Genomic DNA, 19196 nt, shown 5'->3' with positions numbered 1-19196 from the left:
GGAGAAGGATTCTGGGAAAGGTAGGCAGAGTGAGCCCACCAGACAGAGTCATGATGCTGCCAGAAGAGTAATACCATGCTGGGTATTACCAGGTAAACCACAGCCTTGTGGCAATACATAGATTGATAGAAATGGGTTAATAATTAAGACAGAGGTAACCAAGAAGAAGCCCTAGTCATCAGCCAAAAGATTAATAATTAATATAGTGCCTGTGTGTTCTTTTGGGGCTCAAGGACCATGAGACCTGCTGGGCCAGAAAACTCATGCTTACAGTCAATGACACCAAAGACTGCTGAATTATTGAAATTACACATGCAAAAAGCTTATAAACATGTTACTGTGTACAGAGAAAAATTCACTTAAGATGGAAATTTAAGGTGCCTGGAGATTGTTACACGATAAGATTAGGATCTGATTTTGAAATCTCGGCACTCATGTAAAAGCTAAGTATGATTTACATGCATGTAACTAACCATTGAGGCGTGGAGATTGGAACAGCTGAGAGCATGATAAGCAGCCACCTTTGATGCTTGTCTCAATGCAGTAAGGTAAAGATGAGTTGAGGAAGTCATATGGTGTCCTGCTCTGGCCTTCTCATGTACATACATGGGTATGCACACACATACCCACACACTCACACATAACATACACAACACATAGAAACATACATATAAATGAATAAAATATGGGAGTTGTCATTTCTGAAATACTTAGTGCTATCCTTTCTTTTGGAAGCCACATTTTGTTAACTTGGTTTTAAACTCAACTAATCTCAGAATATTTTAATTTTAGTATTAAACCTAAAATACCCCTCTATGGTATACTGTGTATACCTCTATAAAATTATCATTTTAACAGAAATGTACCTGCTTTTCCATCCACTAACGTGTGTCTCATATTTCCCTTTTTTCATCAGGAAAATATCTCAATATTTTTCACATTTTTATCAGTCTTCCATAGCCCTCAATATATTGTCATCTCCTTGTAGATTGACATTTCTTATCTCACCTATTTATAAACTGAGCTTGCACTCAAGGCACTATGGCTCCTCAAGTGTAATGTTCAATGTCAAACCCCTTTCATTGTGCTAATGACATTCAGGCAGGATCTCCCTTCTGTAAGCAACAAGGAAAAAGATTTTGTGGTTAAAAACAAGTTGATCATGAAAACAGATGCTGAGGTTAATCAAAATGTTAGGGTTAAAATGGTGAGGTTGGGATCACTTATCAGACATAAAAGAGTTCATGGTTGGGTATGACACAAGTCACCAGATAAGATGAAGACCAGAGTTCTAAGAGAGTGTGGACAGAACACCTGGATCTCCTGAAGTCTTTCTTCCTTGGAGCAAATACACAAGACACTGTTATTCTTTCTTACTTCTGATAGAGATAATTATAACAGCATAAATGGTGGGTGACATGGCTTCTAATAAGCAGCTTCCAACCATTTTGCAAAAAAGACTACACCAAACCACCCTATCTTAATTAGAGTTCCTATTGCCATGAAGAGACACTATGACTGTGGTAAACTTTATACATTAAAGTATTTAATTGGGTGGATTGCTTACAGTTTCAGATATTCAGTCCATTATCATGACAGGGAGCATGGTGGCATGTAAGAAGACATGTTTCTGGAATAGTGGCTGAGAGTCCTACATCTTTCATCCAACAGGAAGTCAACTAAAACTCACACTGATGGAAGCTTAAACAAAAGGTATCTCAAATCTCACCCAACAGTGAGACAATTCCTCCAACAAGGCCACACCACTTAATAATGCCACTCTCTATAAGCTTTTGGGGCCAATTACATTCAAACTATCATACTCCCCATAGACAAGATGTTAGACATGAGACAATTGATAGAGTGGTGATACGTATTGGTAGCTTTGATAGATTTGGTACTCTGCCATGGTATGACTACAAGCTGGTGACCTAAATGTGAGAGCAAAGAGAGTACAGGCAAGCAAAGGACCTCCAAGGTCAATGACTGGCAGGTCAATGGCTAGCAAGCAGTCAAAGCCTTCAACTAAGAAAGCATAAGTCTGAAATGCAAAAATCAGTGCTTCAATCACACCAGCTTCGGCAGTATATAGACAGTGTAAAAATCCCCTCTGTTTTTGACATGCAAGGAGTATGTGGACCTTCTATTTTCTTAGTTCATTATGCTAGCCAAGAGAACTAGTCAATCTCAACAGGAGTTACTTCAGGCTTTGTTCAGTTTCTGCCATAAGTCCTAGAAGAATAAAACAAAAATAAAAACAAAAACTGTTCAGTGGTGTTTCCCTTTCTTGCTAATCTCTCCTGGTCTACCTTTTTCTTAATCTCACCTTTCTACAATTTTCCTTAATAACACTTGTTTTTGCTTCACTTTTACCCATGAATGTACAGATCTTTTATTTTCATTGGTGTGAACAGGAAATCAAGAGCCACTATCTCAGGCTGACTTTTGGTCAACAGCAAATTTCTCTGAGTCCAATACACCAGAGCAGAGACATATCAAGTCTTCCTCAAAATTTCATCTATATTAACATTTTTAAAAAATACCTGGAGTTAGCCTTCTTAGCTTATTCATCTGGAATATCTGGAATACCTCCACTTGTACTATACAATTAATTGCAAGACTTTCTTTTCTTCTTAATCTTTAGATAGGGTTGTTCTATTGTGCCACTCAAAAAGATTACAGTCTGTTTAGGCTCTGTGTGCTTTTATTGTATTTATGTTTGCTCATAGTAAGACTGACTTCTTGGAGGTAGAGTTTTTTGTTGTTTCATTTACCACCTTTCTAAGGTGAATGATTGCACATATGAAGCTATATGGACTGTGCCTGATTAATCAGGTCAGGCTATAAGCTCTGTGAGTTTCAAGAATAATCCAGTTTGTTATTGCACTTCTAATTTATTTTAGTTCGCAATTATTCTGTTTTATTTGTACTTCTGTTATACCCTTCTAGTCTGAGATTCATAGAAGAGCAACACTTCAGTGTTTCCAACTATATTTACTAAATTATTTCTAGTGCAGTTTGAAAATAACATTAAAAAACATCAGAATGTTTTATAGATTTTAATTATGTGAAATTATACTTTTTGTTTATATCTAGGAATAAAGGTAAAAGTTACATATATTTACATTTTAATAAATCAATTAAATTACAAGCATGATGAGTTTCACATACATAATGTTGGGTGAACACACAGAGAGATTCAGACAGGATTATTCTCCTAAAAATCTTATAAAACATGAAAGGACATTACTATATTGAAAACACGTGTGATTAGATACTGCCTATTTACTAAATTATTGATGGGAATATGGAGACAGACTTTGACCTGTAGATTATATTTGTCAAAGTGAAATTTATCATAGCTGTAAGACTTTTTCTATATTTAAGCATTTTGAGAAAATAAGTTGCACTGGATATACAGTAATGTAGTGACTGCCATTTTTTTCTTAGTGTGTGTCTATAATTATTTTCAAGGGTTTTTATACTTAAAGAAAGTATCTATCTTTAGCTACGAAATTAATATTATCTGTGACTTTAGTTGACACATAGGAAAACTTGCCTGGCTCTTCAATGATGAACCAATTTACAAATAAAGTGATCAGTATACAGATTATACATGAATAAACATCTCAAAGAACTGGCATATAATCAAATCTAGGATTTCTATTGAGGTAATAAAAGCACCATGACCAAAACCCGTTTGTTAAGGAAATTTCACTTTACAGTCCACCATGGAGGAAATCAATGGCAGGAATTCAGAGCTGGAACCTGAAGACAAGACGTAGAGCAGAAGTCATGGAGGAGTTTGCTCCCCATGGCTAGTTCAGCCTGTTTTCTTATGCATCTCAGGATCACCTGCCCAGAGATGACACCTGCTTGGGATACTTGTTTCCCATCCTCACCAATTCATCAGTGTGTGTCTTAGTTTGTTTTGTTTTGTTTTGTTTTGTTTTGTTTTGTCTTGTTTTGTTTTTTCTAGTTCTGTGGTACGATGATATGACCTAGATAACTTATCCAAGAAAGAGTTCATTTGTGGCTCACAGTTTCAGAGAGTGAGTCCATAACTATCATGAAGCATAGCAAGCATGGCTCTTAAGCGGCAGTTGAAAGCTTACATCTTGATCTATAAGCATGAAATAAAGAGATACACTGAGAATGCAAGAACTACCTTCGGTTGCCGGGTCCTCCGGTAGGTAGGTCTGGGGAAGGGCCAGTCCAGCCGTTTCTTCTTGGGGCTCAGCAGGATGGAGAGTTTCAAGGACCCAGACCCCCCTCCTAGTCACCGGAGAGATCCACACTGAGTCGGGAGACTTGTCGAAGCAGGATCTCTCTTTATTGTATCAGGCAGTTGTTACTAAGGATGGGATGAGGTGACATGGGGTTCATGTCATGTTCATCTCATGATGTCTTTGCTAGGTAGAGGCAGTTCTAATCCAGGTCATGCTGAGTCATTCCAATGCAGAAGTTACAGGCCAGAGACAGGTCGCCAAACTCTAGTCAGGCTCAAGAAGACACTGGGTCTTGTATCTAAGCCACATTAGGCCCAACATTCAGGGACACCCTTTTGCTTTAATTCTTCAAAACAGTTCTACTAATTGGGAACTAAGTATTCAATATATGAGCCTATAGGGGACATTCTCATTCAAACCATTACAGTATGAGTGAAAATAATGGTATGCTGTGTATTTCACACTTTGAATTATAGTCCAAGGCTATCTGTTCTGCTGCTCAAAAGTTGGACCTTGAGACCTGTTGTTTGCATCACATGCTCCTTTATAAATTTGTATGTTTTTATTTGATAAAATTTTAAATATGTTTGAAAATGACTAATTTATAATGAACTTGTATATATTCATTGATTAGATTCCATCTAAAATTTTTTTAAAAAAATATTTTTAATTTCATACTACATCTCTTCCCCCTTCTCCCAACCCAGACTCAATATGTATCAACTATTATTGATATATATGTGCAACCTGATGAGTTCATTTAATGTTGCTTGTATGTGTATGTTTTTAGTACTGACCACTTGGTATTGGATAAGCAATTAGGGGGCTCAACTCTGGGAAAGACTAATTTTCTTTCTTTCAGTAGTCCAGAATTGCTTTCAGATCTTCATCGAGGGGAAGAAGAGATTTCCCCTATCCATAATGAGATGCTGATTGGTGTTTGCATTGTTCAGGTCTTGTTTAAACAGTCAGCCATATGATTAAGATTTCATGAGTGTAGCTTCTATGAAATATATAGAAGAAACCATCTCTCAGCAGGCTTCCTGGTACTCTGACTCTTGCAATCTTCCTACTTTTTTCCATAATGCTTTCTGAGTCATAGGTGTAGGTGTAGTGTAGTAGATATCAGTTGTTCCCCCACAATGTGACACATTGTGACTTTGTGTAATGGTGTCTACTGCAAAAAAGTTTCTTTGATGAAGGATGAGACCAAACTTACCTGTGAGTATAAGGTAAATTATCTCTAAAATAGTTACAAATTATACTGTTTAGGCAAAGTGGCTGTAGTAGTTTCTTCTCTAAGATTCATGATTTCATTAGCCACAGGTCATTGGCTAGTTTTATAGTAACATGCTAAGCAGGCCTTATGTACAACTGGAGAGCTGTTGGTTACTCCGAGGTAAGAGTGCCACTATTGCACTCTTAAGGATATCATGCTGATCATTGTTATGGTTTATAGGCATCACAGCTGATTAGGACTACTGATTGTCCCCCTCCTTGGCAGCCTGCATAGAACCTTCTGGTAATATGAAAGCTAGTCTTCAGATAGGGAGATACTCAGTTAGATCCAGACTCATCCTGAGTCCTACATGGAAAGATCTTGGTGTCTTCATCAATACAATAAGGACATACCTTCAACTTCTGGGAGGTAACCTTTATTCTTGCAGTGTTCAAATGGCATTTGCCCCGATTATTCCCAACGGGGGAAAAGTAAGACATTTAACATTGCTGGCAAAGACATTGCTAAATACATAATAGTCACAACTTCCCAAAATCTCATCTTAATTTCTAACCCATAAAGATATGCATGCATAAATTACATTGGCATTAAAACCTTGGAATTAAAGTGAATAAAACAAGAAAAACAAGTCACCTTCCAATGATGGAAGCTGACATGCATTCCCAGACAAGCAATTAGAGCCGGTAATCTGAGGATGATGATGAAAACCCAGAGAAATGATAAAATACATGCAATTATTGCTAGTATTTAGGCATTTTAGATATCCCCTCAGCTACTGCCACTAAGAGCACCACCTGTCTATTCAATATGTTCCCTTTTGAAAGGGTCCTGCCAATTTCCCGTCCCTCTCTCTCTCCTTCTCTCTGTCCCTCTCTCTCTGCCTCCCCCCTCTCTCTCAGTTTCTGTCTCTCTGCCTGGCTTTCCTTTGCTTCTGTCCCTTGAGGCCAGTTCCCCCGCCCCCGCCCCCTTTCCTCCTTTTAGAATCCTTTTCCCTTAGTAAAAACCACCTTCCCTTGAACTCAGTTGCATGGTGTCTTTCTCTCTAGAGCCACTTTAAAAAAATTATAACATAATCTCTAAAGCAATTGCAGCTAAGTATAACAATGTTGAGGCAAAGATTGCTTTCAAGATTATGGAAATAAATTAAAATCACATAAACAGTGCCTGAATCACATTATATAGTATTTGAAAATATCCATGTTTCTCAAACTTCTGTTTATCTGTTTTCTTTTCAGGGATTTCTCATTTTTCCCCACAGATAAATATTTAAAATAAAGCTTTACTTTAAAAGTCTGCCTTGGATTTAGATCTCTAATTCCCAATCCATGCACATCCCACAGAGGAGTACATGAATCTAGAAAAGAGATGGGCCAAGTGGATTTACAGTTGACAAAATTCAGCCAGGTCTAAGATGTACTAGAATATTAAAGCATCCAACACCTCCCACATAATTTCTGACCATCCCCTAAAAATCTCAAGGGACTTCATTTTGCAGGCAATACTAGTGATCCAAGGGGTTGACTATACCACATGCTGATGCCTTTGGAAGTAACATAAAAGCCTTGCTACTTCCATGATTATCTCATCCCTCACAGCTCTAACAGTGTCCCTGGGCCATAATTACAAGTCTCTTTTTTCTTTCCACGTTAAGCACCTTTGCAAAATAGCTATTATGCTTCTATACCTCTGTAGTTTACTTTAAATAAATGGTGGAATGTAAGAATAGATTATTAGCACAAATTAACCTGTCTTTCTCTTGTCAGTTTGGCACACTTATATGAATTACTGTGTTGTGGTAATTGCTTATTACAGTTTATTCAATATATGTCCATTACATGGACCTTGAACTTTGTGTCTTCATCCCTCTAGAGTTCTAGAAAGAGGTACATGGGATATTTGGCCTGCTTGTCTAAGGCTACAGCAGTTAATAGGGCCTTTAAAATTTTACCCTTTTCTTAATGTATTAACCATATTGACATTATCTAGTTTATAACTTAGTGTTCATTATAAAAACCGTATACTTTGTTTTATATATGTGGAATCTGAAGTTTCTTCCCCTTTACAAAACAGACTGTATTTCAGCAATGGACTTTCACCACTGATTTTATCTTAATGAGTTCTTTTTATGAAAATAATCTTCTCTCTCCAGAACTAGTTTTAATCAGCAGCTGGAGACTCAGGGGAAAATTGTATATGGAATTTGGCATGAACTCCTTTTGTTTCCCTATCCAAGGTTTCCTTAGCAGGTTCACTTCGACTGTGTAAGGCTGTGGTTTCAAAAGAGATATTAGCTGAAGAAGGAAGTAGTCTTGTGAAAATAGTACACAAATTGGGGCACAATAATCTCTCAAATTATATCTCCCTACAAAGGTTCTTTCCAGAAATTAAAATATATTAAATAAAGCAATGAACATTTGAGGAAAAAGAGCATATCTTTGGGATTAGTTTCTAATTATGAGATATGGTATATGTTGTATGTATATGAAATGAATATTTAGTTATTCTCCCAGTGAAACATCATCAATGAAACTGTGACATTACTTACCTTAAGACTGGTATTCATATTGTTCTGCTTTTCTGTCCTTTGAACAGAACTGTCAATTTCTTTGTTTCCCATGGGAAAATTTTCAATGAACATTTATGTAAAGACAACATTTTTCTTTATATATAATCATGCAATTATGCATGTTTAATGGATTATGTTAAGTCTGTTTTTATAGTTTTCCATATTACATCATAAATGAAAACCTTTTAAATTAATGGCCAACAATCAAAACCATTAAAATGCAAATACTCCACTTAATATTGTTTTTTCTTATTTAAATTCAAAATTACAAAACTCTTTGAGATAAATTGTCTTGTAAAGCCTTGATTAAATTATGTAGGCACAGCTGTATATAGAAGCTCAAGTCTAGTAAATATTTGCAATCCATTATATTCCCTGCTTTGGTGATTAACAGTCCATAAAGAGATTTTAAGCTAAGCTTTAGGTTTAATCTTTACAGGCTCTGTATTGGAGGAGGCTACACTGAAGCAGACTGCTATGGGTGGAAGTCAATGGAGCAGCCACAATGTCTAAACTACAACAGTGAATTTTTAAAAACCCTGAGGAATTGCAGGCCCATTTACTCCATCTGTGGTACACAGTGAGGAAACAAGAGCCAGGGTGTACAAACAAGACTGCAGTTACTGCATATAATGATTCTTCTGGGCATGGAGGACCAGCACACAACATTAGCAGCATTTGCCCTGAGGCTTTAGTATCTCACACAAAGTCACAGCCACAGACTTCTCACAAACCAACCAAACCATCTAGGGAATCAATCTATTTTTTTTCAATTGTCTAATGTGTATTTTATGACCCTTTAGCAAAATAAGTTTAAAGTGAGACACACACACACACACACACCACACACACACACACACACACACACACACACACCACACACACATATATATATATATATATATATATATATATATATATATATGTATGCTACAGCTAGGAGACTTGGTGTAGGAGATCACTGCAAGTCTCATGCAGATTAGGGGACTGAGGAAATATGAGAATGAAAACTGGATTCAGAATGACTTCATTAATCTGGATCAAAGTTTCTCTAGAGTTTGATATCAGAGCATTTAGACCATTGGCTTAAAATATTTAAGCCCAGTATAATTTGAAACTAGGTTTCCTGGTGTAACTATATTGAAATGTGATTCAGGGTACATGTCATTTCTTCTAAGAAGATGGGTTCTAGAGTTAGGCTACCTACATTAGCTTAAGGGTCTAAGGGTCTGTCATACAGACAGCAATAGTGTAGAGGTCATTTGGGCTATTAGCCACCTCTCTTCCTGGTTTGTATGAGCTTGGGGAGCTACAAGGGTCATTTAGATTATTAGCCACCCTCTGCCCTGATTGTGGGATGGCCCCACCAACAGATAATGCAGAGGCAGATCCCCAGGCTATCAATCACTTACAGTTCCCAGTTCTCTGGAAGAACAGGTTTTACATCTTCCCCATTGGAAAGACAATCCTGGGTGCTTAACATTACTGGTTTCTCTGGAGATCTGTTGGTGAAAGGAGCTTCCTGCTATTCCCTTAACAACTTGGTTCTACTACTTTTAAATGTAACTTCACATGACAAAAGCCTTGTGCAAATTAAAGTGACATTGCATAGGTGTAGTAAGTGAAGTCTGTCAGACTCTATCATGGTAATGTCCAGCATTTACAACCAGAAAACAACGGAGTGGTAGAAAAGGGACAGCCACAGTAAAAGTGGGATTTTCCTGGTTATTTCTTTGACAAGTTGATTTGTTTGTATAGTTCAGTGGTTATGTGACAGTCATCCAACTGAAGCCCAGATCTAGGATCCAGATGGAGCTCAGGTTTGATTTGCTCATCCTAGGCAGGGTGTTTGACATATTAGGCAAGCAAGCAACTCAGAATCCCTTTCATATCACAACATGGTTAGATTTGTCATCCATCCATCATTAAAGCTGCAGAAGAAGGATTTTGAATGTTTTAGGTTCCACACATATTTGGAGTTTTATCTATCATTAATTCTGCTTAACTATCCATTCAATTTAAAGAAGCCTGAAGAAAGCAAAAGACAATAGACAAATGACCAAATGAAATGCAGGTTTGTAATTCTTGTATTGACTTCCCATTTAACAGATTTGTTCTTGCCTATCTATTGCCTCCAATCGTATCATAATCCTGTATATAATATATCTCTTTTTGACTTTTCTAAAACCATTTAAAGTTAAGTACTATACGTGATCTCAGAAGCTAATTCAACTAATTCCTTTTATTTATCCTTTTATCTATTAAATCCTTCATGTTCCATGATTCTGAGAATGTTGGGTGGTACGTTAAATTAGTATAATAGACTTTTTTCCTTAACAGAAGAAAGTGAGTCAAATGATAATGAGAATAGGAAATTTAGAAGGATTTTAGCATCATTTTTTCCCAGTTTGTGACATAAAGACATGAATAGTGTTTGAACATATTTGGAGCTCAGCTATAAGATTCTGCTGTTTCTGTTAATATTTAGAAAATTTTTCTTGTTACTGTATATTAATAGATAATCCATTGGTCAAAAGAAACAAAAATGCTGCCAAGTAGCCAAAACAAGTATGATGGACACCACATGATAATATTATCTGTAACATCCTTTATTATAACCTGGGACCATATAGTCATACGACCCAGATTAGATATTATTAAATCCTATAATAAGTGTGTACCACCTCAGTTATTGATGGGAAAAGAATAAAAGGGATGGGGTGTCCTCTCCTTATAATCCCAATCATATCAAAGGGTAAAATACTAAGTGGGGTCAAAATACTGAACAAAGCGTACCAATTTTTGTGAAATGGACTTTTCTAAACATACTACAAAAGGCATTAACTGAGGAAAAATTCCTGTGATTTTTCTGTCATTTACTGAGAAAAACATTATAAGCAACATTGAGAGAAATATGGCAAAATAAGGGAATTTAGGTCCAACACACATTATAAGGTAGTGCTTAACATTTTAAAAATGTAAAGATCTTTACAAATGAGAACTCATTACTAGCAATAAGTGAACAAAGAGATTGGTTGAAATGCTTGTATTTATCAACTATTATTCCATTAGTATTGGAAATCATGCAAAATTAGTCTATGAACATGGCACCATGGCATGAGATACTTGGAAATCATGATTTGATTCTTGTAGCTAGAATACAACTTGAGTGAGGAGGAGAAAACCAAAAGTCTAGATAAGTGCGGGTAGGGATTAGGGTGGAGAGACATTATTGGTGAGATTGGGGTTTGCTATGCAGCCATTTTAGAAACATGGGTTCTCAGTGTTGCTGGAATACTATACCAGTTCTCAGAAAGTCACATAATCCCGATGATTCTCTTGTGATAGTGAGGAGCCTGAAATGAGAGCAGGTTTTCTATACACTGGGTAAGAAGCCATGTGTATGATGAGAATAGCAGAGATAATGCCAGCTTGGGTTCCTTAGTAACTTAGTGAATCAGAACTAGACTCTTCAGGAGCATTAAGTGGGTAAGAAATATGCTCTTTTATGAAAGCTTGACAGTATGTGCCATCTTTGATAGCAGCCTCTTAACCCTAATTTATACACAGGCTAATTATATTTTTATTAATAGCTAGCTTCATGTAGAAGCACAACCTATTAGGCTAAATTTCAATTTAATAGGCTAATACACAGCTCTTATGCCAGTTACAGTAATTTATATTTAAACAAAGAGTGAATTTGAGAATTATAAAATGTGTGGGAAGCATTTAAGAATATTTATGCAGAAAAAATTAAGTTGGATTTCTTTGGGTACATGTCATTATCATGGGTATTCCACATTTTGGGGGTATATATTCTACTCTTGAAATATTAATTGAGGCTAGAAACTCAAAATAATTAAGAATAAATTGACATATGGATAAATTAATACACAGATCATCCAAATGTTCAAGAGCTCAACAAGCTGTGTAAGATAAGGACAAAATTAGAATCAAGTGCTGTATTTGCCCTCCAATTTTGTTTCAGCTGAAGCAGGGAGACCAAAGTATTACACAGTACATCTATTTTATAAAATGAACTAAGACTCAGAGGAAATTGAATGATGTTTATACATATAAATAAGGATGTGCATGACTTGAAAATTATACATAAGTTGTAAAAATCAATGAAAACAGCTGATTTTGTGTTGAAACTTATCAGTTTAGAACAGGCCTATGAAAATGTGAGCGAAATCACAGCTCTATAATAGTAGCATTATTTACACAATAATCATACAATAGCATCTGTCATTTTAGTTGTGCTAGAGTAGTTTTCATGCTGTCAAAACTTGAGTTTGTTGTTATCAAGTAATTAGGTGAAAGGAGTCAAGTTTTCCATTGGAAAGGGAAAAGATCCTAGGAATAATAAAAGCCCATGTTCTCAGCATGATGACTTTGAGAAGATGACCTGATGATGTCACTTTCACTATGAGAGTCCATCATGTTATCCAACAGTTAAAATTAATATCATTGTTTACATTTAAAGTTTTAGTTTGAAAGCAATAATTTCAATATAAAAGTTTACTTTTCCTTCAGAGACACTTATTAGTAAGTTTTTTTTTAACCACTTCTATCTACTTTCAAGAAATCTTGAGGCTAAAACCATTAACGTTTTTGAAAAATGGTAAAATAATGAGAATGGATGATTATAGATAATGATGACCAATTTTGCCAGAAAATGAAATTAGTTTGAAATGCTATGATATAAAGAATCTGAATATAAAAGTCTATTAAAATCTAGCAAGAAATTAGTTTAGACTGACCATATATACCTATAAATTTGCAAAGGTCTATTTTAATTACCTGCATATACTAGAGTAACTTGGTGTTTCTGAACTAAAACTGACAATTGTATTTATACTTGTGGGTGTGGAGTCACACAGAACTCCACACTGCCATGCATTATCCTGTATAAGCCCGGGGATGTGCAAATATTTCTTATTGTAGCCTTTAAATGAATGTTTTACTGTTCTCTAGGAAGTAATAAAACACTGGGATTACTAGACTTAGAAAATTTTATTTCTCCCTTTACCTTCATTTCAACATGTCCTATTGGAAAGATTAAAATAAACTTTGGGATTTAAAAAATGACTTAAGAATGAATAACAAATAAGTAAAGACTATGGAGAATAAAATTGTGACAACTTTGTCAAATATCTGGATGATTTCCAAAGAAAACTAAAGTTATTTACCAGTTGCAAGTAATCTTGACTATGGATGGCAACACCAAAATAAAAGCAAGTGGAACCTAGTCAAATTGCTGCTAAAGTTTTGAAATGAAATTGTCGTTACTTGTAGAAATGAAGCAATAGTCAAAAATTAGAGGATTAAACATCCATGAATTAATCAATAACTATATATACATTCATTTTCTATGACTAATTTTAGTGGAAAACTCTCATTATTTGAATATGATTCTACCACCACAATCCTTTACAATGAAGAAAGTTTTGAAAAATTATTAAAATTTTTTGAAAGCTACAGCTAAAGTAAAAATATTTAAGTACAAATATCTTATGGACAAAATATTTTTAAAAGGAATTTTTGAAATTATGGACCACTACTAGCAATAAATGAGTCCCTTAGATTATACTAGTAAATCTTTATAATTTCTACAAGTTAAAACTTAAAAAAAAAGTTAACACACATTTACAAATTTAAATGACATCCTCCTAAAGAAATGTTCCCATATAGAACTGCCTTAGTTATCGTTGAATTGCTGTTCCAAGACACTGTGACCAAGGCAACTTATGTAAGAAAACTTTTATTTGGGACTTACAGGTTCAGAGGGTTAAAGTTCTTGAACATCATGGCCAGAAGCATGGCAGGAAGCAGGTGAGCAAGGCACGGGGACAGCAGCTGAGATTTCACCTCTTCAGACAGAACCATGTGTCCGAGATTAACTGGAAAAGCTGTAGGCTTTTGAAACCTTGAAGCTAGCCCCTCTTTGGCATGCCTCCTCCAAGGTCACACTTTCTGAATCTTCCCACATAGTTTCAGCAACTGGGGACCAACTATTCAAATATATGAGTCTATGGGTGCCATTCTAACCGAAACAGCCACAGGTGCTTATCTGTGCTGGAGGACAATAATGGTCAGCATCACCTGCCGAGTACCAGGTTCTGGTCCTGAGCACTAAACAGATATGGCTCATTTCATGTTCCCTGATGTTTATTAGTGTAATATTATAAAACCATAATATAGTCCAACTTGCTATACTTCATTTTTCTATCAATAGGAGAACTAGAGCTAAATTTGTTGGGAACTACCACCAAATTGGATTGTGATTTGAGCATTAGTTTCAGAATTTCCATCATGAACAGTGGTCTGAGTTGGAATCACATATAACTTCCTAATATTCAACCAATGAAAGGTATATAGAGTATCACAAGAACTGGTCCTTCCAAACCACAGAAATGAAAAGACGACACAACCCATACTGTAGCACAAAACTGTGATTTCCTATTTGTAATGACAGTAAGTAGATGCACAAACTGGAATGAAGATACACTGACAAGTAGTAATTGAAATGAGAATGTACCTCGTTTTTATTCAGGATTTCAGTTGATTCCAAGGCACTTATACTTCTTCAAAATGTTGGCAGTATTTTAATTCTGACTAAAACTCATCTCCTACTTAAGGGACAGTGGGACAGAATTTTAGCGTTCAGTGAAATAAATCTATTCATTATTTGGCTTATCAAGATAGATATAGACATATCAAGTTTGAAAACAACTATGATTTGTCTATTTCTTTATTATCTTGTAGATTTATAGGTAGTCAATTCTTTCTGGCATTTTTAAATAATGATACATTCAATTATTTTTAATAAGAGCAAATACATCAGCTTGAAGAAGAATAATTTAGTGTTTCATCTCAAAAGAGGGATTTAAGGTAATTTGACAGTAAGGGACTAGTCAGGAAACACAAAGCACTTAATTTTTCTGAGGTTAACTGCCCAGTTCTAATTAGGCCATAGACACATGGGCCTCTACTTATTTTCATACCTCCTTTAATGCCCAGGAGATAAGAGAAGAGAGATCATGCCACCCAAGCAAACCATCTGGGAAGCAGGAGACCACAGCTTAATTAGTACTGAAAATTTATGCCAAGAGTGTCAGTTTCTATTTTTATATTATTTGTTAAATTCTTAAAGCATTAGTAAACTTTATCCTTTATTTTTACATTTATCCTTTTTTTAAAATGTTAGATTACACCATTATATTTACAAAAATGATATTTGGATGAAAGTTACCTATAATAACATAATTTTATTAAAGTATTAACTTGCAAAACCATTTTGCCACTAATATGCCATTAATATGCCTTTTGACTATTGAAAAATAAATTTTGATTATTGAGTATAAATTTTATTTCGAAGAAATCACAAAGATTTTATTTGTATAAGGTTCTCACAGTATAATCTAATAATAGATATTAAATTTTATGCAGAAAACAAAGTCTTGACTGATTTTGGTAGCTTAAGTATAGTTTCTATTGTTTTTTAGAATAATCCAACATGTTCAGCTACAGTGTATAGATGGAATATATCCTTGATGGGATTATGACTCAGGTAAGGAAAGGAAGAAAGCTTGTAGTCATGTGAATCAGAGGTACGAATTCTTCTCAAAAGGCAGATAAAAATTTCTAAGGAGCTGGACTTAATTTATACTGTCATAATTAAAATTTATACATCTTTAAGAATAACAATAAAAATGTTGCCACAAAATGCCTAAAATTTAAGTAAAATATATATTAGTTAACTCTATAACATCCATGCCACTATTTTACTCTGAATTAAGGGAAAGAATTTTGTGTGAGTGTGATCAAAATGCATTATATGATATCTTCAAAGAATTGATAAGATAGTTTTTAGAGATATATTTGTAAACTATCACCTTGATGTATATACCTGCAAATAATAATTAAACTTTGAAAGGATCACCAAAAATGTGTATTTACCCTAACTTAACCAGGATATTAGAATGAGAAAGAATACAGTCATCCATAGAGAATAAGTAAACACAATCAGTAAGCAATAGTTTGGAATACTTCATCATAAATAATAATTAAATAATAGTCTTCTATCTTTGATATTTTTTCTCTAAAATTCTTTGTTATGCAACCTGCCCCTAGTCAGCTAACAAATGTTGCTGTCTAGACAGAAGTGACCGATTACCTAGAAATAAATCCTAAAACATAAATAGTCCAGTCTGCCATTGTTGTCCTCTACTTTTAATGAAGCAACTATTTCATTAGTTATTTTTAATATATTAAACCTAGTTTAAATATGTTATACATGTACTATTATATAAAGACTATATTTTATTTATTTATTTTTCTATTTTGTGAAATCACACAGTGATTGCATGATTGTATTTCTATGATTACATGCATAGAAATATATGAAAAATAAAAACAAATTGTATCATGAAATAGCTAATATAGTAGTAAATAATTGTACATTAGCATTGAACAAAGTATTTAAGGTTTATACATTTGCTCATAAAAATAAACTTTTTATACAAATTCACAAAATCTGAGTTGATTCAATATCATAAAATATTTTTGTTGGTTATACTTAAAATTTCCTCTGTGGGTTCATATGCACTTCTCCAGAGCAGATAGCAGCATAATGAAATATTAAGATAACATTTTTCTAATGTTTTAAAGTACCATTAAAAATAAATCAAGTGAAAATATTAAAATATTAAAATAACTAAATGAAATGTTACTTTTTTTCTAAATGTAGAGCTCCAGAAATTGAGTACATGAAAACTCTGCACCTCTCCAATTTGAATAAATGGCAAAAAAGTATAAATCTATTAAAAGCAGTTGTGATTTCTACTGATCAGGTACTAATTGAGATTACCCTTTGAATGACTCTTTTATATTTGAATCTTTCTTTAATTTTTCAGATTATATTTATAATATTTCTCTCTTCCCATTTTCTCCCTTCTTAATTTTACTTTTGTTGTTTTTTTTTTTTTAAATGCACAAACCATAAGGTGAGTGAAGCCACAATGGCTTTCTTTGCTCCAGGAAGACATCTTCAGGAATGGGCCCCAAATGGAAAATGGGATGTGCTTCCATTGTGCAATATTTCCTCATAGAAGATAAAAAGCATTAAAGGAAAACAGAATGAGACATACAGTCCTGAAAAGATCCCTAGGTGCAGTCTTAATGATCACACAACAGAGTTCACAATTGCTTCCCCAAGCAGAACCTGGTGAGTTATGTGCCCACAGCTTTCAATTGGTGGTGTTCAGTAGGACCAGTGTTTGAAATTGTATTTCATACTCATCACTCATTCTTTGCCTGAGCTGTTTGGGCTTTTTATTAAACAGGAAGTGTCATGGAACAAAGGTTTAACCTGAATCGTGAATATAAAACTAATAGATTTTCAGTTTACACATATAAAGCACAAGTAACATAAACTTGTAAAAGACAATGCCACATTTCTAGGATATTATGGCTCCTAAAGTTCATGACAAGCTATTAAAAATCCAGGAAATAAGAAAATGCACTCATACTTAGTGCAGTAACAATAAAGTTCAGAAGAATGGATGTGCTTCTGAGCAGTCACCAGAAGGGAATTATCTTGCACATTAAAATCTTTATATCTTATGATTTGTCCCTTCTGGCAAAGAAAACTTGAGGTAGGTTGTTCAATACACATAAAAAATAAGCAAATTGGCTCTGATGAGTATTTTGAAAAAATAATTTAGATTTAGCTTCTTTTCTTTACAGACTTTATATTTTCTGCTTAAGACAGGAGACCCCTGTGGCATGGGAAAGACATTGTTCTCCCTGTTCCACTTTGCTTCTCTGCTGTTAGCTCATGGATCCTCTCTTCCCCACAGCCTAGTCACTCTGATTTGGGCCTGTGGGTCACTATGGTACATCAATGATTGATTTTTATGGGATTATTTAGTAAGCTGGATACAGTTAGTAAAACTGATAAGGATCGTCTCACCACCATCTCCTATTAACATATACATTCATAACATATATGGAGATTTTAATATATATATATATATATATATATATGTATATATGTATATATGGAGGGAGAGTGGGAAAGAAGAAAGGAGGAATGGAGGGAGAAAATTTAAGGAGAATATACCTAGGAAATATAAGCATGAAGCATCCCATACACATTCTAATGCAAAATCCCCAAAATGTAGTGGTGTATTTCTGCAATCCCAGGACTCAGGAGGCTGAAGCCAGAGGAGTTTGAAATACAAGCCCAACACAGATGTATTTTGAGACACTGTCTCAAAAACAAAAAAGAGACATGTATCTTAGTTTCTGCTCCCTTGCCTACTTAGGTGAAAGGTATCTTCTAACCTTTTATGCAGGAAAAAATGGAAAATGTTTTAAAAAGGAAAGAAAATTGTGTCTTTTGGCAATGGTATGCTCCTAAGGGGATTTAAATGTATTCTGCATGGATCTAGAAGCCCCAAATGAAGACTGAAAAGATTGCAGTGTGTTCCTGCTCACTCTCTCCTCTAGCATGCAATGTTTTGGGTTCCAAGTCAAGAAAAAGTCACTGGTTCTATTTCCTGGAAGCCATCTGCATTTCAGATTGGTTTAAATTCATTATCTAAAGTCCCCATTGGGATCATGTTGTTCCTTTATGTGTGATTGCACATTTTGTAAGTTAATGAATTTAAGGGTTTCACTGATATTATCAGACATTTTTTCACTTTTTACTTTATGCATGTCCTTTTTTTAAAAAAAAAGTTTTTATTGATTCTTTGTGGATTTAACATCATATATCCTTATCCCACTCATCTCCCAGTCTGCTCACTGCCCTTGCAACCTCCCACACAAAAGGGAATTTAAAAGTAAAACAAAACAAAATTCCAAAATGAAACAAAACAAACAAAAATATCTTGGCATGGGAACTGTAATGTGGCTCAATGAGTCACACAGTTTACCCTTTTGCCCATATATCTTTATTTATAAGTGTTTACTGCAATAAGTCATTGGTTCGAGGCCTCTCGTTTCTGCTACACTCTCAATACTGGCCCCGCATTGGGACACCTCTTGGGTATCCTGCTGTCGCTTTGTGTTATGGAGATCCTGTAGCTTTGGATTTTTAGGTCCTGCTCCTTCATATGCCCCAGCAGTTCGTAGATGAGGTTGGTATTGGGGC

The sequence above is a fragment of the Cricetulus griseus genome (assembly GCF_003668045.3).
Source record: "Cricetulus griseus strain 17A/GY chromosome 1 unlocalized genomic scaffold, alternate assembly CriGri-PICRH-1.0 chr1_0, whole genome shotgun sequence".
NCBI classification, from domain to species: domain Eukaryota; kingdom Metazoa; phylum Chordata; class Mammalia; order Rodentia; family Cricetidae; genus Cricetulus; species Cricetulus griseus.
The sequence above is the reverse complement of the archived record's forward strand: the minus strand, read 5'-3'. Positions refer to the sequence as shown.